This window comes from Ambystoma mexicanum, chromosome 3p (assembly GCF_040938575.1).
Source record: "Ambystoma mexicanum isolate Mex_15411 chromosome 3p, UKY_AmexF1_1, whole genome shotgun sequence".
NCBI classification, from domain to species: domain Eukaryota; kingdom Metazoa; phylum Chordata; class Amphibia; order Caudata; family Ambystomatidae; genus Ambystoma; species Ambystoma mexicanum.
The window spans coordinates 606666137-606689744 of NC_090925.1; the positions used below are offsets into that span (position 1 = coordinate 606666137).

At 46.3% G+C, this 23608-nt stretch overlaps 1 protein-coding gene across 1 annotated transcript in view; it reads left to right on the forward strand.

The window, feature by feature from the left end:
• CDH22 (cadherin 22) overlaps window positions 1-23608 on the forward strand; it is a 2717439-nt gene that overhangs the window by 1418326 nt on the left and 1275505 nt on the right. The gene's annotated exons all lie outside the window — the stretch shown is intronic.

Genomic DNA, 23608 nt, shown 5'->3' on the forward strand with positions numbered 1-23608 from the left:
AGAACACCTTTGCAAAGTTGGCTTTAAGATGTAGGGGATTTCTCCTTTTTGAAGATGATGTTGCAGGAGTTTCTTATTGGTAACCCTTTGTACCCTGTCCCATCATTGTGCTAGGGACCCCTGAAGTGCCAGAATAACTGGCACTGCTTTCCAATGGCTAGGAACTCCAATGCTAGGAGATCTGGCACAGGCCTGATGTGTCATCATACATCAGAAACCTATAATATTGGGTATACCTAGGCGGGAGCGAAAAACCTGAGCAGGGACTTGATCTTGATTGAGCTCTGGGCCACATCTTTAAATTGAATCCCTACAGTTCCTTTCCTAAAGGGTATCCATGGAGAAGCCCAGGGCTGTTCCAATCGACTGGTGCACGCAGACATAGCGGATGCAGTGTCATTCATACAGGCTTCCCCCTGACAGAAGCACAGACTTGTGGGAGAAGCTCTCAATTTCAATGTAGCCTCGCATCTCTCTGATTCTTGTGGGTTTGTACCAGTGGCTGGAGGAAGCCAGGGAGAGGATTCCGTAACTTGTCTTCTGCAATATCAGACATCAGCAAAATGCACAGGAGGTCCCTTAGATTGTCAAGATTACCCATAGGCCACTCACAATCAATATCTTCTAAATGAATCTGAAATTGCAATCAGGTCAACAAACCCTGGGAAATCATCAATGTTTGTTAGTGAAACAGTGAATAGGTTCTTCCTGAACCTCATTTGGACTTGGTTGCAGCTGATAGTTACACTAAGGTACCTGTGCAATGGAAGAGGTTTACTGGCCAAGACATTTGCCGATCTTGATGGCCAATGCCCATGTTGCCTTGCAGCCATTACATAATGTGTGCATTTATGTGGCAGTGTTGGAATGGATGATGCAGCACTCCCTTGCAGGGTACTTGGCTGGCTGATTCACCACCTTTTTATCTGAGGTCATCAGTGCTACACAGCATGGTTATTAGGACCTGCTCTTTCCATTAATTCATGTGAGAATGGGGACTCATAGCACCTGCGAGTCAGATGTTGTTTTATAGTGTTGTCTTGAAAGAGGCGAGGCTGGGATGGACTTTGACATGTGGAGATCCAATTCTCTAAGGGGGGACACCACGATATATATATATATATATATATATATATATATATATATATATATATATATATATATATTTTAAATTACTTATTTTCCCTGAATACAGATTACGTGAGCAGTCAGGAGCTGTCAGGCATGTGGTTTTACCTCCGATTATAATTTGAGTCCACCTTTTGCAGGAATGGTTACAAACGCATGTGGGCTGCTTTACAACACTTACATCAAGGAGTGGGACAAGTCTAATTTACAGACTATCGGACAATCAAACTATTATCAACATCCTGGGCTAGTGATATGTCACTTATGACCAATCAGAATGCTCAAAGTTCTGTCTATAACTCCTGATATAGACATCATATCGACCATTTTGAGTGTTCCAGTCACGAATTTCTGCCTCACTTTCTCTGCAATGCCAACTTTACTGCATTTACCTGTCTTCTATTGCCAGCACCCTCAATTGCCCCTCTCCCCCTATATCAGCCATGTTCTTCCTGCTTATTGCTTGCATCTGTGCTCCATAAGTCTACTATTGATATATGGCCTCAATCGTCAATGCGCTCACCTCTTCGGTCAAAAGTTCTCTTTCATTTTCAATCTCCTCTTCACATAGTATGTGCAAAGGAGGAAACATGCGGGTGTGTTCTTACAGCCTTATAGACCTTGGAGGGGTCATGATTGCTTAGGATATTGACCCTTTCCTACTGTATAGCCCTTGGGTTTGCCTTGAGCAACAGCACAGGGATGGGTCATTATCCCACAATCATTGCCCTTCCCTTGCTCGTAGGCTTAAATATATATTGCAATTGCATGAATAATCATCAGTACTTTAAGGGCTCATTACAAATAAGGGGTGCAGGAATAAAATAGTGATAACGGAATTGCAGCCATTTTTCTTGCACTGTCATACGAGTATGCCCCTGGAGTGGGGATTTACCTGCAACATCATCCCAAAGCTAAATCCTCCCACCTTCTGCTGAAAATCAGTAACATTGGTGGTAATTCTTCCAAAAATGCCCCATAGAGTCCAATAGACTGTAAAAAAATTGGGATTAACCCCACCAATGCCACTTTTCTGCTGGACCAAGTGGACCAAATGGCAGGAACGGTAATTCCATTGGGCGGTATTCCAGCAGATTACTGCCGGAATACCACCCAACTCGTAGTCTCCTTCTGGCATGGTACTGATAGAGCATGTCTACCCCTGGTAGGTTCTGTAAGTTTATAACTGCACTCCCAGACCCCCGTCTGATCCTGTTCCCATGCACCATGTGAGCCCTCAAACCTAGAGGGGACAGCGTGATTCCCAGTGAGCCACCTGAAATATTCCCATAGCTTTTCCAAAAATAGATGTTGCAGAATAGGCTTTCAGTGCGTTGCTGCCTCTACAAAGAGGAACTTTACACCCTGACATCTAATTCAGTGAACATGAGACTATCTCTTGCCTTAAGCCTGTTACATTTCTTTTGGGGTGTGGGGGAGGTTCTACATAAAAAGCTTTAATTCCATCCCAAGAGTAACGCTGGAGAGAAAAAGTCCCTGGGGAGGAAAATAAATTGTGGCAGTGGGTGGTAGGAAGGGTACCATATGCAATCGGCTGTGATAAGAGGAGTGAGGCCAATCTGATGCTTCAATGGCCGTGCAGGCAGTGTGTCTTTCTACTGCATCACTGAGTGACCAGCCGAAGGGCAGGCAGGCAAAGGCGACCAGTTATCGGGCAGCAAACAGGCAGCAGAAACATGTGAAGAGTGATGATCAAAAAAACTGACAGCCAGAAAGAGACAGGCAGGAGGCTTCCAGGGACCACCCAATCAGAAGCAGAGGCAATTGATTTTATATGCAGAAGGAAACAAAGGTAATTAAACAGCTCAACAGAGGGGACGAGGGATGCCCAGAGACAGACAATCAGACACAATACACTGATGAACAAGCTGATGCAGAGATAGGGAGGCAGTCAGATTCTCTGACAGGTGATCTGACAGATGGAACAAGGAGTATATGCTGTACATAGGCAGAAACAACAGGTAAACAACAGAATGCTCTGAGCAGAACATCCTTTCTGATTAGGTCCTTCCACTGCCTTTCACTCTCTTGGTGGGGTGGCTTTTACGCTTGCATTCCCCAATTCATCTAAACTTACCATGTGGTCCCTCATAATGTTGCTCCTCAATAACAACCCCCAGCATAGTCAGTAGGGAATGATCATGGGCATTGCAATCAAAAATATTTGGAGGGTCACATGAGCAGTAACCATGGCCAATCCTCACCTCTAGAAGACAACATCTGGTCTTGGAAGTTGAAAGCAGCTTAGTAATGAGGTGCCTAGTCCCCCCCATTGGTCTGGTACCTTAGGAGAGTACCAATATGTCTAGCCCAGACAAAGGTAGACCCCCACCCCAAACACCTCCTCCTACTCCAAATTGAGTTAGCACACACTGTGACAAATCAACTTCTGGGGGACCAGTGGTCCAGGGATGCATATCGGTTTCTAAACCATCAATCAAACCCACACCTCTAGCACACCAGAAGGGATCTGAACAGATTGGAAACAGAAGTCAATTATAAACTCTGTTGTCCAATTTTGTTAACGTGGATAGTACGGCAGGATTATCTCCACAAGGAGGTGGATCTTTGGTTAGTTGCAACACAGCAAAAAATACAATTATTACCCAACGATAAAAGGGACTGTGCAGTCAAGGTTGTATACAAATATCTATTATTATTCAAACAGACAGTTCTACACACTATAACATACAACCCACCATATAAAGGAATGCAGAGGACAGACACTTTCAAAGAAGGAAAATTGATGCACTCTGGATGCTGACAGGAGGATAGTTGGTAAAATACTTCATCTCAATAGTTCAAGGATACTGGTTTGAACACAAAGGGAGCAATGGGTTACAAAATGTCTGTAGAACCAGGGTGACAGAACCACAATGTACCTTGTGCAGTAGATGTTTTTGGTGATTATCTCTGTAAGTTTGTGGATCGTTAATTAGTTGCAACACAGCGAAAATACAATAATTACCCAATGATATAAATGACTGTTCAGTCAAGGTTGTATAAAAATATCTATTTTATTATTACTACAACAGAAAGCAATTACAACCCACACTCTAAAGGAACACAGAAGACAGACGGTTTCACAAAGGAAAGGGATGCACTCTGGATACTTACAGGAGGGTAGTTTGTAAAGCAATCAGTCTTACTGTTCAAGATTATCTGGTTTCAGCACCACAGGGGCAAAGGGTCATAACTGTCTCTAGGAGCTTTTGGAGAAGGACTAGGGGGGCAGAACCACAATGTACCTGGTGCTGAAGCAGTTCTTGGTGCTTGACAGCGTCGAGGTGGTTACAGGGCACTTCTCAGCCCTTGAGATAGAATTAGTGGTGGGAGACAGCTGCGGGTACCAGGCAGCTGGCGGTTTGGCAAGCAAGGCTGGACCGACGTATGCAGGCTGTCTGGCACGGAGGGATGGGGCCAAGAATCATTGTGTCTCTGTGCTGGTTGTTGGATCTGGAATGCTAGTCGTGGCATTTTAGACAGCTCTTGCGACTTCGGTGTGACAACAGTCAGTAGTGCAGCCAGATGCAGTTCGAGGACTCGACTGTCTCGAAATTGTTCTTAAAAAGATGAACTCTGGATGATGCTTGTGTGGCACTCCTCTTAGCTTCTTTGCAGGGCTTATATCCTTTCAAGGCATATAGCGCAAAGCTCAGGAGGCTGTTAGCAGGCAACGACCTTGTCCTTTGTCCAGAGACTCTGGAGCACTTCTTACCCAGGAAGCTTGCTGTCAGAACCTAGGAGGGCACGCTCTGTGCTGGGTGGGTACCGGTTCTGGGGCAGCTGGATGGGTCCTCTGAGTCTGGTATCTCTCTTTGTTCCCTAGGAGATGTTTAGGGGAAGGTTCTTGCTTACCTCTTGGAACTCCTGCCTTTTCTTTACTAACGGAAGATATAAGGTAGACTGTACCTTCAGCGTATGTCCAAATGAGTCCTTCCTCTTACTCCTTGCAAAGTCTTCAGATGATCTGATCAGTGAGGGGCTCAGCCCTCTTTTAAAGCCAAACAAGGCCCAGGGATTGGTGTAGTCCAAGCCTAACTTAGGTGAGCCAATCCTAGGTCTCCACCAACCATCTTCAATGATGCGTCAGCTCAGAACCAGGGCACTTGGCAACAGACAGGGGAAGGATGACAACATATACTTCTAAGTCCCACCCATCTTCCTGTCTGCTGTACATCAAAGTGTCACCCCTATTAACTGAGCCCTATGCAGCGCTTGATCACAACATGGGCCTCCTTTGAAGTAAGAGTTTACAGGCAGACTTTCGTCTCCAACAGTTCACATACTTCCCTGTTCTGAAAGGAGTGGTTCCAGACAGGACATTCACTGTCCTTTCATACCAAGGAGAGGTGTTAGTACCAAATTGACACATTGCATTACAAAGAGGTGTTGGCGTCTGGTCTCCATTGTCACTTCCTGCACCCAGGTCTTCCCTGAGGCCTGCTAATTAACATTCTTCAGTATTCACCACCACCAGCAAGGTTTGACAATGGAGATGCAAATCCATTGGGCCTTGAAATTCTAATCAGACTGCCCACGGCCAAAGGTTTTTGATGTACCCACGGATGTCAGGTGTCAGTTACACATGACAAGGGAGGGCGGCACTGGTAAGCTGTGTCCTCCCAGAGTACAAAACTATGTTTCTACTGTGCGGGGAGCGTGGAATATATCTGTGGGAATGGCCCCACATATTCTCAGAGGTTGTTCTTCCATCATTCATTCTTTTAAAAATTCCTGGAGAGCACACTCTTCCCGTGCACTCTTCCCGTGCAAACTCTGCCCCATCCCAGTCCTGTGGGATCACTTCACATTTTTTTCCATTTCCATCACTGCCAAGATGCCGTACGCACCTGAACAGGCCCACACTGGTGTGGAAGAAGCCCTAGAAAAAGCCCTGCCGGCTCCCCTGCGCAGATGGCAAAGGCAGGATTTCCATTCCAGGCCAACCCAGACACACTGTAGAGGCCGCAGCACATGTCTGAAAAAGAATACAGCTCTTTGGATGGTTTGTAAGCCACCAAGGCTTACTTGTAGATGTTTCCAATTCCAGCCTTGGAGGTCTTCCCTGCACAATGGATGTGCTCGATCTGAGGCCCAGACAGGGTGGAAGAAGGCTCTGAAGGAGGCCCTTTGCCGCTCCCCTGGTCACAGGGGATGTATCATAACCATGGCAAATCCATAGATGGCAGAGGCTGATTTCCTTTCCAGAGGACCCAGACACACTGTGGCTGGTGCCAAAGTGAAACTGCAGTATTTTGGAAGCTGTGGCTCACAGGTGCAGGCTCTTACAACAGTGAGAAATGCCCAAGAGGGCGGATGCTTTCTATTTCACATTATAATGCACCTTTGACCCCCCCCCTTCCCTGAAACTTTGCACAGTTGCCTGTTGTCCTTCTCCCTTGAGGGGGTGCTGCAGTCTGAACGTGGCTTCTTTATTCAAGGAAGCACCTTGCTCCAGGGCACAAGACTTAAAGAAAAGAAAGTCGGGGCACTCAGCATACAGTATGGGCAACACCACAGGAATTGATGGCAGGTACATGAAGGCAATGACAGCCCCTTTTATTTATGGGGGATGTCCTTTAGTTGGTAGTAGATAAGTGTGTCTCGTGTGCCACACAGTAGTAATCCGCAAGGAAAGCAACTCCTGAGGAGGAAATGCTGAATGCCACTAAACCTAGTAATGTTGACACATTGCTGTCCACATGTCGCGCCTATCGTTACTCATTGCACGTTCACACTTATTTTGTAAACATTGATACGTAGAGCCTGCATGTATTGGTCAGCAAGTCCTGGTTTTGGGAAATCCTGAAATTCCTTGTTCGTGTAGTGTTATTTTTGCCATCATGAATGTAGGACTGCAAGTACCAGAATGCAAAGTGATATAAAATGTATAGCTCGGACTAGCTGAACAATATGTACCTGAAAGTGACAGCGTGAGATCTCTGTAAACTCTTCTACTACCTTAAAGACTAAAATACACCCTCTAAAGTACCCTGTGTGACAGCTCCAGCATAACGTCATTCTTTGACACAGGTGTGTTGAGTGCTGTTAAGGGTAATGAGATTAAATGGGATGTCCGTGATTATTTCGTTGATGACATTTTGGAATCCGAAAATCAATCACAAATTCTACATGCTCGTCACAAAATATTCAGGTACATCACCCCTGCCCGCTATCCCCTACCCTTAAAACGTACCTCCTGTGGCGCACTTACCGGCTGTTCCTGTCCACGGCTCTTGCCCTGTAATGTGAGTTCCGCTTCCCCATTTAGGGGCGGAACTTCTGCCACAGGGATTTTTTCTTGTCTGTCTTTTTTTGTCCCCCACTTCCCTTTTTAGGGAAGCGGGGGACACCCTTGCCACCCCTGAATTCCCTTAATGCCAATGAAGGAGAGTGGGGTACACACCCGCAACCCTTATTCAATATTTTGGCTTTTCGTTTTTTTTTTTACTGTGCCGAATTTTTGGCATTTTCTCCAGTTTTTATTTTTGAGATTTTTGAGATTTTCTACGGATACCGATTAAATGTGCAGTTCAACATGACAAATACTTATTTGACATGCCAGGAGCAATCGTCATTGAATTGGCATAGACATCTATAAGAGGCATATTCATTTAATGTTCTATGACGTTTTGATCTAAGAGTTGGGGCCCATTAGCAGGTCTACTAATATCTTCATTATATTTGCGCATAATGATTACAGAGGTGCCTCCCTTCCCAATGTCATGCACCCCGACGGTTTATAGTGATAAAATCGATTTTTTTTATTACGTTTTTTATTTGAAATGGGGGGTTCCCCCAATCCCCCTTTTTTTATTATTTTTTTTTTTTTACCCATTTTTTTTTCCCAGACCCCAAAATAAATATATAATTTTAAAAAAAGCAATTTGACTATTTTTTTCGACTTTTTTTTTCGATATTAGGACTTTCGACATTTTGGTTCGAAATTTTGACTGCACACCCACCCCGACAACACAGCACCTTATGTTATTTAGAGTTCATTAGTGGATGTACTGTACATCCTAAAATCAACTGATTACTTTTGACATGACTCGAGTGTGAGAGTTGCATCGGAAGCATAAAGAAGTGCATATCCACGTGAGTGCAGCCAAAAGTATATAGAGAGCATAATAAGCAGGTAGCAGGAAAACCACTACCTGAAATATAGAATATGGGATGCCGCCTTTGGGCTTGCTTGAGAAGGTCCTCAGACTGCCCCTCCCCGCCCCCCTTCTACTTCACCTCCCTCGCATCGATCTCTCTCTTTTTCTTGGTCTGGAACCACAATGCAGCCTTCAGGCTTTGATATGAATTCTGAGTCGGCCGGTCTGTATAAATGTTGCAATATTCATGGATACCGGCCCCCTTTCCGGACTGGCCGACTCTGGGCTTGCCGGTGGGGCACCTGGCTTACCGAAATAAGTCAGGTGTCTCCACCGGCAAAAAATGCCTTTCTGTGCTGGTAATGATGGCAAATCCCCTCATGGAGTACTAGGGATCTCCATGAATGGGGATTGACACCGTCGCTCCCGCATCCGTAATCTGGCAGCAATGCCACCGGACCGGGTGCAGGAAACAGAATCTTCATTTGGCTCTACCGCCAGGATACCGGCAAACTCAGATGAGGTTCAGATTCCCTTCAGACAAAATGGAAGAAAGGAATTCTTTGTCAGCCTTACTAACAAGATAATGAAAAATCACTGAAGTGACTGATATAGGAAGGGATTGCAACGTAGGTTTGAACAAGTGAATTACAACCCCAGTAGCCTTATTGTGGTTTCAGCTGACAGAGGTCATGCCTGACAAATCTTTTCTTTTTTTTAAGTTAATGAGAGCTATTTCAGGGAAGGGAGGGGTGGGTGTGATCTTCTCCAGTTTCAGGAAAGGTGTGGACGCCGTTGCACACAGAGAAATTGCACATTCGCTAAGCCTCCTTGTGATCAGAGATAAGGCAAGTATCTTGGCTCGGAGCTGGCTGAGGGACTGGAGCAAAAAGTCACATTAATATATGCTTTAGTTGGAGTCAGAGACACTAAAACCAGTAATAATCTTCATAAGCAGAAAACTAGCTATGGTAAAAGGAAACATGGGCCTAGGTCCACGAAATGAGGTTCTAGGTAACGAAGGATGACTTGAAGATCATCAGGAATAGCCAGTATCCCACTATGACTGGAGTAGAGCCCGAGCAGGTGTTTGGAGGTTGCTATAGGGATGTAGGATTTGATGCCTTTCAGCAGCAACAGATGGGCCAAAGCATGTGCCTTTGTATGGCAATACGTGTGTTGACAGGGTGGGTGGCTATAAATGTAGAACTTAAATGATGTGGTACATATGGGTGACACGTGAGTGATACCTTCCTGGGCCACCGCTGTGATCATATTCATAAGTGAAGGCCCTCTTTGCGATATGCACACATTATCCTTGGGTTGCATCAGCATCTAGGATTGGATAAGGGAACATCCTGACCCAAGAGGGTGGATACCAATCAGTGATGATGATGGATAACAGGTTTAGGTAAAGCTCATATATGGGGATTATGTTGTTAGCAATGAGGTCTCCAGATCTTTGCAGGGAAAGATTGCAGATCACCATAGAAGGGGATGCAATGCTGGGGGTCTCATGGTTGATTGACAGTCAGGGTAGACATGCATTAGCCTTTTCGGATGAATCACTGTCAGTGGCGCAGAAATGACGGAAACCTTACTTGGAATTTGCTTTCTATATGCATGCAAGAGGTTAGAAAATTGATCACAGCGAGATCACGGAAAATGGTCAACATGGGTCACTGTTATCGGCTGCACCAATACTTGCAACCCCTTGGGTGCATTCCCTGTGCTGCTCTCTGTTGCTTCCCAGCAAGATGTGTGCTTTGCCAATCCCATGCATGAATACCAGGGAGGCAAAAGGCATGCTTCATTTCTTGGACGGTCGCTGTCTCCCCACTGCACCATGAGAGCAGATGATATTCATAGGACTGCAGTGGGGGAGGTGCCTCCAGAAGCAGGTCTGCAGTGGAATCACGCATGCCTTTCTGCAGGTCATTGCAAGGAAGTTGCATACTCCTTCCCAATCTCTCTTGCTCCCCAGTCACCACCTTCCACCAATCTGGCAACCATCGCCACCATGCCTCCCACTTTCTTTCCCCTGTCACTACTTCTCTTCCATCACCTCCTCCCCCCAACTACTTCTCCTATTGCCCACCTCTCTTTTTTCTTCTTTTCTCACTCCCCCCTCCCTTTCTCATCCTCATGCCACAAGCTGCTTTCATTCTACTATTGTACAGCACTCTTGCTTTCTCCCCATTACATGTCCCTGTTGTCACAGTTACTGTATCACCCACCCATTCCCCCATTGTCTTTCGCCTCCTGCACCTTGCTTCCCTTTTGCTACACCCTTTATGCTTCGTTCTTTGTCCTCTGTCATCTGAGATCTTGTCCTCTCCCACCACCTCCTTTGCTCTCCTCTCCTTTACTCTGTGTTCCGTTCATGCCCCTTATATCTCTTCCGCGTTCTCCACCCCTCCCTCGTGTCCCCTCACCCGTGCTGACATGGTCTTCAGCGCTGGAGCTCGCCTGTCTCGGTGGCTGGCATCTGCTTGGCCCTGGAGCACACAGCAGGGTCGCTAATGCCACCGTTTTATCCCAGATACACACCAGCAGCCCGTCTGCCTCGCAGTCAGATTAAAATTAAAGAAAAAATGTAAATGTGACCTGCTTAGTTATTCTATTTCTTTTCGCTCACACAGGCGACAGGTAATTGATGTGGGAGCTCCGAGTAACAGGCTCCAGTCTCAGCACCTTGTTTATTAGGCGATCCAATAAAACAAGTTCAATTATTGTCCCCTAGGGTGACATCGCCGGCCACGCTCCCGCTGCGCCGAATACCATTTCCCATGCCTCAGTCATCCATCCTGGCGTTTGTGGCGCCCACCTTTCTCTGAAGCCCAGAGCTCACGGCCTGTAAATCTCATTCCAACCCCACTAGCCTGCAGATGGGAGGCAGGTAGCAGCATAAGCACTGTTAGCCAGCACGGGCCTTCCAGGAAGGGTATTGGGAACCCAAGGCCTCACAGGTAGGATGACCAGACGTCCCAGTTTTCCCAGGGCAGTGCCAGGAAATCACCCTCCGTGCCGGGGTCCCGGGAGTTTTTTTCATGTTAGAATCCCCCGTCTGGGGATTCAATGGTTTGGTGGCTAGGGTCACGCTTTTTGCAGGGACCCAATTTCGAAATCCCAAAATCTGGTCCCGGCGCGTCTCTTCCTGCGTGAATGGGGGTGTGAAATGCGTTTCATGCCGTCATTTCCTCCCACTTCCCGTCCCTGGTGCTCTCCTCCAATGAGCGGAGTGTGCCTTTGAGCACATCCCCTCCGCCCCCCAGCAAATGGCCAGTGACATAGAAGTAGGACTACCATTTTATTTGTAATTACTTTAGTCCCACTTCTATGTCTATGGCTGTCCCGTTTTTTGTGTGTGTTTTTTTCGGTCACCCTACTCACAGGTAACATAAGTCTGGTAAGGCCGCAGAAAGCAGTGGACAACACTGGACCTCAGTAGAGGGCTCAGGCGTGGTGTGCAGAATCACAGGCAAAACTGAGCATAGCAGGCATCACAGGTCCTTGACGGACTGCTCACGCCTAACAGGGCTTCATGGGCAACACTTAATTAACATGGCCTTGCCAAGAAGGGTGACCATAGGGGCTCATGGGCAATATGCAGGATCAGAGGCAGTATAGAGCAAAACAGGCAGCACCTGGCCTAATAGTTGAAGTCCTCATTGTTGCAGAATGCCATCCGGTATGAGCAGGATAACAAACATGTTTTATAATAATAATAATCATAATAATAATAATAATTTAGCATTTATATAGCGCTACAAACCCACAGGTATCTGAGCACAGCTATTATTACCCACGGTGTGTGGTTATCATTATTTGCATAAAATGATGTGGGCAATTCTGTTTCTGAAAGAGAGGTAGACTAATCAGACCCCACCTTTTTCCATATGTTCCATGTCAAAAATGATTGTGCACACATGCGCCTTGCTGTTGCCTCTCTACGACATCTACTAGGGGCAGCTCTTCAGTGGTGCAGAGCAGATGTAAAGGTCACCTGTGCATCCCTGACAGTGCCTGGGACACGCACTCCCTGTAGGCCGAGGTTGTATTTTGACTGTCTATACCCATGATCTAATTACTGATAATGGTATGGCTTAGACAGTCAGGCGCCACCTAAATATTTAAATATAGAACATGCCTGGTGATGTCATGGTGTCTGCCAACCGCGCACGGTCATAAAGACACAGCAGATTTATATCACACAGGTGTCAGCTCTGTGAGCAGGGCTTCACCAAGACTAGACTGATGTGAATTGTTGCCTACGTTTACTGTTTCCACCTTAGCAATATGGAACAATAGCCAGAATGCTGAACGTTTGATTCACTAGCAGGAAGGGCCACGCCCTCCTCCCAGGACACAGGAATTTCCACCAGGAGGTCCATGAGAACTGTGGTTGAGGAGCAGAAACTGACATAGCAAAGCAAGCCTCCAACAAGGATGGTGATGACTAGAGTTCCTCTGATGCTACCATGGGAAGGGGGAAAGGATTGATTAGCCAGAGCGTGAAGGTGGGCCTGGAGAAGGGTTCAACCATGTTGACTTCTTCTATGATTCTCCTCCATTTGCTAGCTCCTCAATTTCCTGCAAGCAAAGTACTATATGTGTGAGGGCGAATGATACTTGCTCCAACAACAAGGATTGTACCTCTTACAACAGGCTCTTTATGGAGCAATCCCCTGTGGCATTCTGCCTTTAAAAGGAGGGGGTCACCCACTAATTCTTTGATTCATCTCTGCACTTCCACAAGAACAAGAGGAATTAATATGGGCCTTCTACTTTGCAACCCGTTCTTATTTTGACACTTGTCGATAGTGTGCACATTTTCTTTGTGGGGAAGGTTTTAGCTCTGACCGACTTGGTCTGCTTGTGAGGAATTTGAGCATCCTCACGGTGGGTGTGTGCTCACCTGCACTTTTTTTAAATTTAAAATGAAAATGAATAATGGTAGATCAACCTCTGGAAAATGTGTGGGGCCACTCCGCACACACTTTCCTATGTTCACTGCACACAATATGCAAATACACTCGGTGGACAAAGTCGACAGTCGTAGTCCCCCCTGTTATATTTAGTTGGGATATGACAGGAGGAGTACACAATGCGTCTCCAGAAGGAGGAAGACCAATGATTGACCCTGCCATAGCCAGCCTAATGAAGGCTCCATGGATCTGCGCTATCCTTCTGTTGGGCCCTGCAACTGGTGTCAGCGAGTGGCATACAAATAGAAATAACTTCAAATAGGCCCAAGTGGAGCCAGGCTGCAGAGGTTAACAAAGGAGACAGGAAACTCCAACAACCTTTGATATGCAACTGTGTCAACCTGAAGCCAGCTCCCACCCTTAGTATCAATTGGCAGTGAGCTGTCATGTCTGCGACTGCGTGTTTACAGTAGTTCACCCCGCAAAGGGGACTCCATTCATAAGGTATGAGGATGCAGTTTGCAGGAGTCAGAGAGGCTGGTCTTGACGTAACTTCAAGGGAGACCTGCCGCTTTAATCATGAACCACAGAGAGCTTCATTAACCAGAGATCTTTTGATCCACAACAGACAAGAAGATGGGTAGGACTTAATACTACATGTTTTCACCCTGTTACCTTTTCTATTGTAAAGCACTCTCATTGTGTCCTCATGCATACAGGAGATTGTTGGTGTGGACCCAGAACTGGTTAATTAAGGTAGGCCTAGCCTACACCACTCCCTGTGGTCCATTTAGCTTTAAAAGAGGGTGAGCCTCTCTTTTGGCAGATCATCTGAAGACTTTGCAAGCAATAGCAAGAAGAACTTATCATTGGACCCTGGCTGAAGGTGCCGTTTTCCATAAATCTTTCGCCAGTGAAGGAAGGCCAGGACCTCCAAAAGGGAAGCAAGATCCTGTTACGCTCACCTGGACCCCACAGGGGTGTCGATCGGACTCGGACAGCTGCGGTCTCCGTCAACGTGATGCGTAGTGCAGAGATGACTGTCTGGACTGGCCCGCCTAGTCTTGTCTGCTGGACCCGAAGAAGTATTTTCCTGCAAGTGGAGACAGGGATTAGCCACCTGTGGGTTTTAGTGATGGCCTCCCAACTGTTCTCGCTCTCCCCCACTAATCACCTCTGATATCCCCTTAGTAACCTCACCTTATGTTTGTAAAAGATGAGCTCTCCATCCTGCGTGTCTTGCAGGGGCGCGTAGATACCAGTTACTTCATTGGTTTGAAGGTGTTGGGAGAGTTCCGGTAAGCATTGACTCTGAAGTCCCAGGCGGGATTGGTAAGTATCAAGTTCAAAGAGTTGAATGTGCCCGATGTTCACTCTTGTCCCCTTCCTTCCTTAAGTTGCAACTGAGTTCGTGAGAAGAAGGTCTCGTAGCTGCTGCTGGCGTTCAGGTAAGAGTCTGTGTTACCCAACGCTGTCCGGTAACTATTGCATGCGTTAACGTGTTGTTTTTCTCCCTCTTTACAGATGCGGCATATGAAGATATGGAGAATGATACCGCCGGTGGTAAATCAGGTAAGTCTATGGTGGTAAGAGGTATTTGTTGATTCCCTTGGCTCACCTTGTTATTCTTGTGCCCCTAGGTGCTGGAGTACGGCGAAGAAATGATGGAGACAGTGCCGGATCTAAAGATGCTGTGAGAACTGGTGAGTATGGCGCCGTGCTGGAGCTGGCGAAGTGACGCGTGCAGGACTGATGTACTTTCCAGGTCGGGAGATGAAATGGATCCGGAATCAGGTGAGGAATTTGAAATAAGTTCGATTTTTAACCTTGTCCTTTTCTTCCTCTATATTCTAGGAGCTCCGGTTTCGAGGCGGGCGTGGCAGAAGACTGGATACTGGCTGCAGGCACGCGGGCATGGCAGAAGACTGGATGCTGGCTGCAGGCACGGTGAGAGTCACGCTGCTGGATGCAAAATAACACGAAGCATGTGCTGCTGTTCGGGCGTGGTTTAAATAGCCTCCAAAGTAGTCCCAGGAAAGAAGTTCCCCAGCACCACACCTGAGTAAAAAATAGTCCCTGTAGTAAAATAGTCCCATCCAGGCCTCACGTTGGCTTGGATTTATTTGCAGCATGGTCTGCATGAGGTAAGTAATGTCTATGAGTTGGCGCCTATGGCGCTTGGACTGATTTTTATTATGAGCCTGGTGCCTACGGCGCCAGGACTGAACCCAGACAGCCCCTAGCTGGGGCTGCTGGGGTTTTTGTAAATGTCTGGATGCCTGCTCCCGGGGCTAATGGTCTTGATCCGGATGCCCAGGGGTAGGCATCATGACAACACTCCCCCCCAAGGCCCCTCCTAAAGTTGTTCTTCCCCTTGGCCCTGGTTTGTCTGGGAAGTTCTTCACCAACCGAGGTGCATGAACGTGGTCACTAGGCTTCCATGACCTTTCCTGTGGTCCGTAACCTTTCCAATCGATTAAATAAAAAAGTCTTGATTTAACCAACTTAGAGTCCAGGATATTCTTTACCTCAAATTCAGGTTCTCCATCTATTAGGATGGGGGTCAGGTGGTTTGGCAAGTCTTGTCCCGGGTTGAACTGGTTTCAGAAGTGAAACATGAAAGACAGGATGGATCCGCATATTAGAGGGTACCGGGTTGATAATGGGCTTAATAGTGTAAGGTCCCAAATACCTAGGATTAAAAGTCCGAGTTCCTTTTAGAGGTATGTGTTTTGTAGCCAGCCAAACTTGATCCCCAATTTGATATCGTGGAGCATCGCTTCTATGTTGATCAGCATTTTTCTTATATTTCTCTTTCGCTTGTTTCAAATGTTCTGTTGCCTCCTTAAAGGTGTGTGTAATAGTAGAGTGTAAATGACTAACTGCAGGCATTTCTAAGTGCTGAGGCGAATCGAGTTCTGAGGTTCGAGGGTGATGTCCGTATATGGTATAGAAGGGGCTTTGTCCGGTTCCAGAATGTACTGAGTTATTGTATGCATATTCTGAAATCCATAAAATATCCTTCCAATTGCTTTCGGTCTGGTGCAGCATGCAACGTAGGTACTGTTCAAGGGCCTGGTTGGTCCTCTCCGTCTGACCATCGGTCTGGGGATGGTCACTGGTTGATAACCTCACGTCGATTTGCGCCAATTGACAACATTTCTTCCAAAATTGTGAAATGAATTGACTGCCTCGGTCAGAGACCAATACGGAAGGAAATCCGTGTATTTAAACAATGTTTTCGAGGAACTCCTTGGCCAAAATTGAATTGTGGTATAAATAGTCATCCTTGATAGTAAGGTAGGTCATTGACGACTGAGTAGTCCGGGCCTTTCTTTACCGAGTCCTGCAGGGTTGCTGGATCGAAGAGTTGTTGGATTTTTGAATGAATATCTTCTAGTGCCAAGAATTCTTTGCTCGGGAATTATTGGCACCGGTTCCGGGTTTGCATATGCTTCTCCCATCCCTTTTCAGGATAAGGCATCTGCTTTGCCATTTTTGCGGCCTGGTCGATAAGTGATCACGAAATCGAATTCGGCAAAGAACAATGCCCATCGAAGTTGTCGCGATGATTGGGCTTTGGCTGTTTTTAAATACTGCAGGTTCCGGTGATCAGTGATTACGGTAATGGTATGCCTGGCACCAAGAAGGTAGTGCCGCCAAGCCTTAAAGGCGGATTTGATAGCTAATAGCTCTTTATCGGTAATCGCATAGTTTAACTCAGGTGCTGAGAACTTTCTGGACCAAAACGCTACTGGGTGAAGTTGACCGGTTTCAGGATCCTTCTGGGACAGGACAGCTCCCATGGCTAAACTGGATGCATCAGTTTCTACTATGTATGGAAGCTCAGGGTGTAGATGCTTTAAGACAGGTGCTGATGTGAATTTCGCTTTCAGCTCTTGGAAGGCCTTTTCAGCCTCTTCGGTCCACAAGAAGCGTTTGTTTTTTCGCAAAAGTGCTGTGATGGGGTGTACAACATGGGAGAAGTCTGGAATGAATCTGCAGTAGAAATTAGCAAATCCGAGCATGCTTTGTACCCCTTTGACTGAACTGGGTGATGGCCACTTGAGAATTGCATCCACCTTGTGAGAGTCCATTCGGACTCCCTTTGGAATCAGGATAAACCCAAGAAATTCAACTTCCGTAGCATGAAAAACACATTTTTCCAATTTTGCATATAACTTGTGCTGGCGTAGTTCCTCAAGGACTGCACGCACGTGCTTAACATGGTCTGATTCTGAGGAGGAGTACACTAGAATATCATCTATGTATACGACGACACAGACGTCAATGAGTTCACGAAGGACATCATTCATAAAATACTGGAAGGCTGCTGTTGCATTGCACAACCCGAAGGGCATCACCTGATATTCGAATAATCCGTACTTGGTGCGAAAGGCAGTCTTCCATTCGTCGCCTTTCTTGACACATACCAGATGATATGCCCCTCGGAGATCTAACTTAGTGTAGATACAAGCATCCTTTACTTGGTCTAGTAATTCGGGGATCAGAGGCAATGGGTATCGTTTTTTTACCGTAATCTGATTTAATGCGCGGTAATCTATGCACGTTCTAAGGTCACCTTCCTTTTTTGGCACGAAGGAGACTTGGAAGGACGAATAAAGCGATTAGCAAGGTATTGGTCCAAGTATTGCCGTAGGTGAAGATTTTCAGGTTCCGTGAGGGCGTAGATTCTACTGCATGGGGGTTGTGCGCCGGGTAGGAGGTCGATTTGACAATCGTATGATCTGTGAGGAGGTAATGTATTGGCCTGTTCTTTTTGAAAAACATCCTGAAATTCTTGGTATTCCTGAGGTAACTGCACGATTGGGTTAACAACTGTAGCCAGGCCTTTGTTCAAAGTTTTCTCCGGGCAACAGGTGTGTGCACAATCCGGGAAGGTTATTCTCTTCTCTCACCATTCTATACAAGGATTATTTGTTTCCAACCATGGCATACCCAGTATTATCTGGAAATGTGGGGCTTTGATTAGATCAAACACAATAGTCTCTCGATGCCCATCTTGACTCAACAGTGTCATCTCTGTAGTGGAATGAGTTACAGGCCCCGAGGCAATCTCAGTTCCATCAACTGTGGTGATGACATCCGAAGTGGTCTTTTTGCAAAGAGGTAGATTCATCCTTGACACCAATTCGTGGTCCATATAGTTTCCTACGGCCCCGCTATCTATGTATGCCCTTACTGCGTGCATACGTGATGGCTGCCTGGGATCAAGTAGGACCATTGGGATGATCAGATGCGAGGTCTGAGTGTCCTTCTTTAAGCTCGGCAAGCAGACCTCTACGCTTGTCGGGCGTGGTTGTTTCCCGAATCAGGCTCTATGTGGCTTTAATCAGCAACTCCTACCACCTTCTTGGGTGGTTTTGTTGGGCAATCCCGTAGAAAATGTCCTGAGGTTCCACAGTACAGACACAACTGCATCTGTCCTCTTCTTTCTCTTTCCTTTTGAGTTAAGGGTCCTTTAAACCCCCCGATCTGCATAGGTTCAGATGCATCTGTTCCTTTGGGGGCAACGTTGGGTTTAACCAATACCCGATTCTCGAACTTAGCTCGATCAGTCTTTCGGTTCTGAAGTCGGTGGTCTAGCCGGACCACTAAGTCTATAAATTCTGTGTAATCCTGAGGTGGGTTCACAACTTGAGCCAAGACGTCTTTGAGTTCTCCCCGAAGTCCACGATGAAACAATGTAATTTGTCTTTCCTCCAGCCACCCGGTTTCCACCACCAACCTATTGAAGGTTGCAATATAGGTTAGCAGATCCTGGTTACCCTGTCGTAAGGATAAAAGTTTGTTGTTCAGGGCTTGATCCTGTGAGTGTCTGGCAAATAGTTTTTCCATTCTCCTTTTGTGGAAATCGAAATAATATTGTACCTCCTATCGCATTGTTTGAATGTATGTTGGCCTACGCCAAGTTGTCTAAAAAACATTGTGTACATAGATTCCGCGGCAAGGTCTTCACCTTAATGTATTGTGCAAATCGCCATCTTGGATTAAGCCGCCATTTTAGGTACTCTTGCAGTGTGGAAGTCACCCTGAACAACAAAATGGAGGCCGAATGACATTTCGAGTGGGATTCTGGCCGTTGTGACCTCCGCACACATGAATAAGTAATATGCCCGCAGGCCACTTGTTGGGGTCGCGAACTGAGACCTTGTCCTATCCCTGACCTATGTGTAAATGAACAACTGTATCAGCGGAACTGATCAAATTGCATACATTATGGGATTGACCTGGCAACAAACCCTAGGCCTGGTCCCAAGAATGGTTAACCCGCGAGGGGGTTGGCCAAAAGCTGGATAAAAAGTATAAAAACCCGAGTATCCCAATGTACGGTCTCTCACACTAACACGGCGAACTACCGTTGATGGTTCGTTCTGTTACTCTGAGGGCCGAATAGCTATCCGTATGTCAATTGACTTTTGGTAATTGTTGTAACTTTGAATAAAGTGCTTTGTATGTCCTTTGTAACCTGTGTTGGTGTGTTTCCTTTGGGCTTCCCGGCCTCATATCAATTTTTCTGTTTCCACAGTTGGCGCCCGAAAAGGGACCCTCAAGATTGATGCCGGATCATTGAAGGTTGACGCAGACTATCGAACCGGGATCGGACGGTGTTATTCTGTGGGCCCGACCGATCGAGACGCGATACCTTGGCAGCGCTGCACAATTCGATCCTTGGACGATAGTCGTGTGGTCTGACATGGCATCTTGACGAGGGTCCAATTTTGAGGCGGGCAGATTTGCCGAAACCACCAAACGCAAGGTAAAATTCGTTAGGTAAGTTCTTTGTAAACCGTACGGTCCGCCATAGGTTTGGTCAGGTGCAGTCGTGACCCGGCTCTTAATTTAACCCTGACACTTTGAATTTGGCGTATTGTATCTGCAGACACAATTATTGGACCAGGTAACACCAATTTTTTGAGAAATGCTTGGGAAATTGTCTAGCTGTTTTAGGGCTCTGTTCCGCAGCGATCGGCAATCCTTGGAATTTAGCCGCCCGGCACCACAGGAGGGGTTGCCGGCGTGTACTATGTACTGTAAGTATGGCATTGGAAGTATAGTATTTAATGATATTTGGCACAGACAGACCAGACATGCCTCCGAATTTCAGTGGCCAATCAACGGTAGTTTTGAGATCCCCCGTATTGAATACTTAGAATCGATCTTGTTAAAGAAAAAGGCTAGACCAGCAGCCTTTGATGTGTTACAAAATTGGAAGAAAGAAGTATTGCAGCAGCTTAAAAGTAGGGATAAACATGCACGTCGTCATAAAACAAACGCTGAAAAAGCATTATTATATGATAAAGAAAAGCGGACAGAATTAGTTAAAAATATGGATAGAGCCTTTTCACTCGGGATCCAGAACATGTATCCCTCTAAAGATTTCCATGTGTCTGAGGAATTTATTGAGAAATTATTAAATGAACGCAGGCCCGATGCCTCAGTATGCTCCTGTTTTGGGCACTCTGCCCATTCCTGCTGTTGTTCCTGTTGCTATTCCTGTTCCCCCTGTACAGCCTATTGTTTCTAGTCCTTTGGTTGTTGTTCGTCCGCCTATCGCACCGCCCCTTCCCCCTGCACCTGCACCTTTGTTAAATTTACCTATACCTCCGCTCCCGAGTGGCCCCGTATTGATTGGAGTCGATCCAGGTGCAGGGTCAAAGATTGTGACTCGTAGTACTGTTTCTGCAGATAGGAAACAGGAATTGTTTGCATGGGCTAAGCATTGCATGGAGAAAGGTGATCAAGCGAATGTTTTTTCTACATTATCTAATTTGAATAGTTTTCCCGAGAAAAATGTTTTTATCGAAGGTTTGGGGACTCATTTGTGTGTGATGTGGGGTAGATTACAAAATTTGGATCTTCCACAAGGAGTGAGAGATCTGAATGCTTTGGCACTTTCGAGGGACACAGAGCAGAAAGTATGTGGACATGTTGAAAGATTGTTTGAGTTTAGGAAAGACTTTGAAAAATCACGAGATGAGGATGATGAAGACAATAGAATATATGTAAAGAAACGGTTCCTTCCATGCCGTAGAGCGGCACCTGAGGAAGTACGAATTTGTACCAAAGATGCGGTTCGATGGATCTCGGATTCATCGATACCGCCAGACGTAGTGTATGACACGTATAGTCAGTATACAGTAGAGATGCAAAGAAAAGTAATTCAGGTGATGGTACAGCACCTGCAAGAGGAATGTGTAAGGAAGAGGGTTAGTTGCCCCATAGAACTATTGGGGATTTGTAAGAGGGCTTTTTCGCCCGACACTTCTACAGCTGCCCTAGCGCTCGATCTGGCTCTATTGCTTAGTAAGCGGCCGGAGGTACCTATATCTCAGTTGCCTATGAGAGAGGTTCCTCCGACCTTTGTCCCAAAAGTTGAGATCCCCGCCAACGCGGCGACTGGTGCCCCCGCGGTGGATATCCCTGCACATTATGTATCGCAATTCGTTCACGTCCCGTTTTCACGACAGGAAGTGAACACAATTAGACAATCAGTTCCTGATATTAGGAAAAACCCAATGGGGTTTTACAAAGAAATAGAGTCCGTTCTACAGTCCTCTGTGTTCACCTTGAGTGACATTGACTTGTTATTCCCTGTACTCCTACCCATAGATGTATGGAAACAGGTTCGGACAATAGACGATGTGCCGGGGCTGGGAGATACGTGGGCAAATATGATTAGAATTGATGGGGAAAGACCAGCTGGTGAGAAACCGCCACAGGTAATATTTACTTTACCTGATAGGATTGTCGCTAAACTAAAAACTATAATTCCAGAAAAAAGGATTATTTGGGACATGCTTAAGGCCTGTGTTCAAGGGAAAACTGAAGGCGCCACCGAATTTTTTAATAGATTCGAGCAGTTATTTTCTGACTTCAGTGGACAGGATTTAGGTACAGAGTCGGGGAAGAGGTTGTTCGTGGACAAATTTGTACGTGGATTGTTACCTGACATCCAGTCACAAATTATGTCCTCTGAGAGCGCTTGGCAGGCTTAATCTCAATCTGAGGTTTTGCACATGGCTCAGTATTATGAGAACCATGTTAATAATGAGAAGGAAAAAATTGAAAAGAGAAAGGGAGATTTGAAAACTAAAGTATTATTACAGCAAATTATTAGAAACCCCAGAGGAGGTATGACACAAACTAGAGGTCAGTACGTTCCAAAAGGAAATGCTCCTCTGAGTCCTATAAATATTAATCAATGTGCTTATTGCCGCCAGGAAGGACATTGGCGAGCACAGTGCCCTGTCCTTCGCCAGAGTTCAAGCAGTGCGTTTGGGGGTATGGGTAGACGACCTAGGGGCCGCCCTGGAGCAGGGGGCCCTGACAGAGGTCAGCTTTTGTAAGATTCTCAGCAACCTTTTTCACGGGAAAATCAGACCTCGAGTATGGACTCGAGAAACATATTTGATCACCCTTCTGCTGCCTACCTTTCTGAAGAGCTTCCTTCTGATGAGGCTCTATTTTATTAGGCTTGCCCGAAGCAGGGTTTGGAACCTTTGCCTATTCCCGTTAATCAAAAAGGCCCCTACGTTGAATTATTAGTGGGGAATAGGAAACACCAGTTTTTGATTGACACTGGAGCACAGAAGTGCTCCATTGATCATTCCAGGTTCCAAACATCCCACTGTCAGGGCAAACAAATGTTTCCGTAGGGTTTTCTGGTATACCAACCGTCTGTCCGGTTTCTGCGCCGGTATCCGTTTCTTTGGGTCCCTTCACGGACCATTGCCCTTTTCTTCTCACTTCAAACTGTGGAGAGAATTTGCTGGGGTTGAATTTGTTAAAAAAATTGAACGCAGTAATTCATTGTTCTTCGGATTGAGTACGGCTAACGGTTTCACCACAGCAACTTCCTAATTCTCAGTTCTTGATTCGACCTTTACCTCCCGAGTTCAGCATTGTCCCGGAATGTTTGTGGGCGGTGGATGACAATGATGTCGGAGTGTTACAGATTGAGTCCGTTAAAATAGTCCTGAAACATGGGGTGAAACTGCCACGCATCCCGCAGTATAAAATATCAGTCGAAGGTGAACGTGCTTTGAAATGCATTGGGCCTCATTACGACCCAGGCGGTAAGGGGTTTACGGCGCCGTAAACAGCGCCGACCCTTACCGCCTGAGTACGAGGTCCCTTAGCGCCATGGCGAATTTAACACCTGCTTTTAGCAGGTGTTAAAATCCATGGCGCTAAGGGACCCTGGAGTTAATTACGCCACCGTAATTTACGGTGGCGTAATTAACGCCTTCCCCACTCCCATTATGCCCTATGGGGCAAAAATGGGAATGGGGAAGGGTAAATGGGGATTGGGGACTTACCGCCCCGCCAAGGTCCGAATGGGGCGGTAAGTCCGCCAACCACCATGGCGTAAACGTAGTTTACGCCATGGTGGTAAAGTCA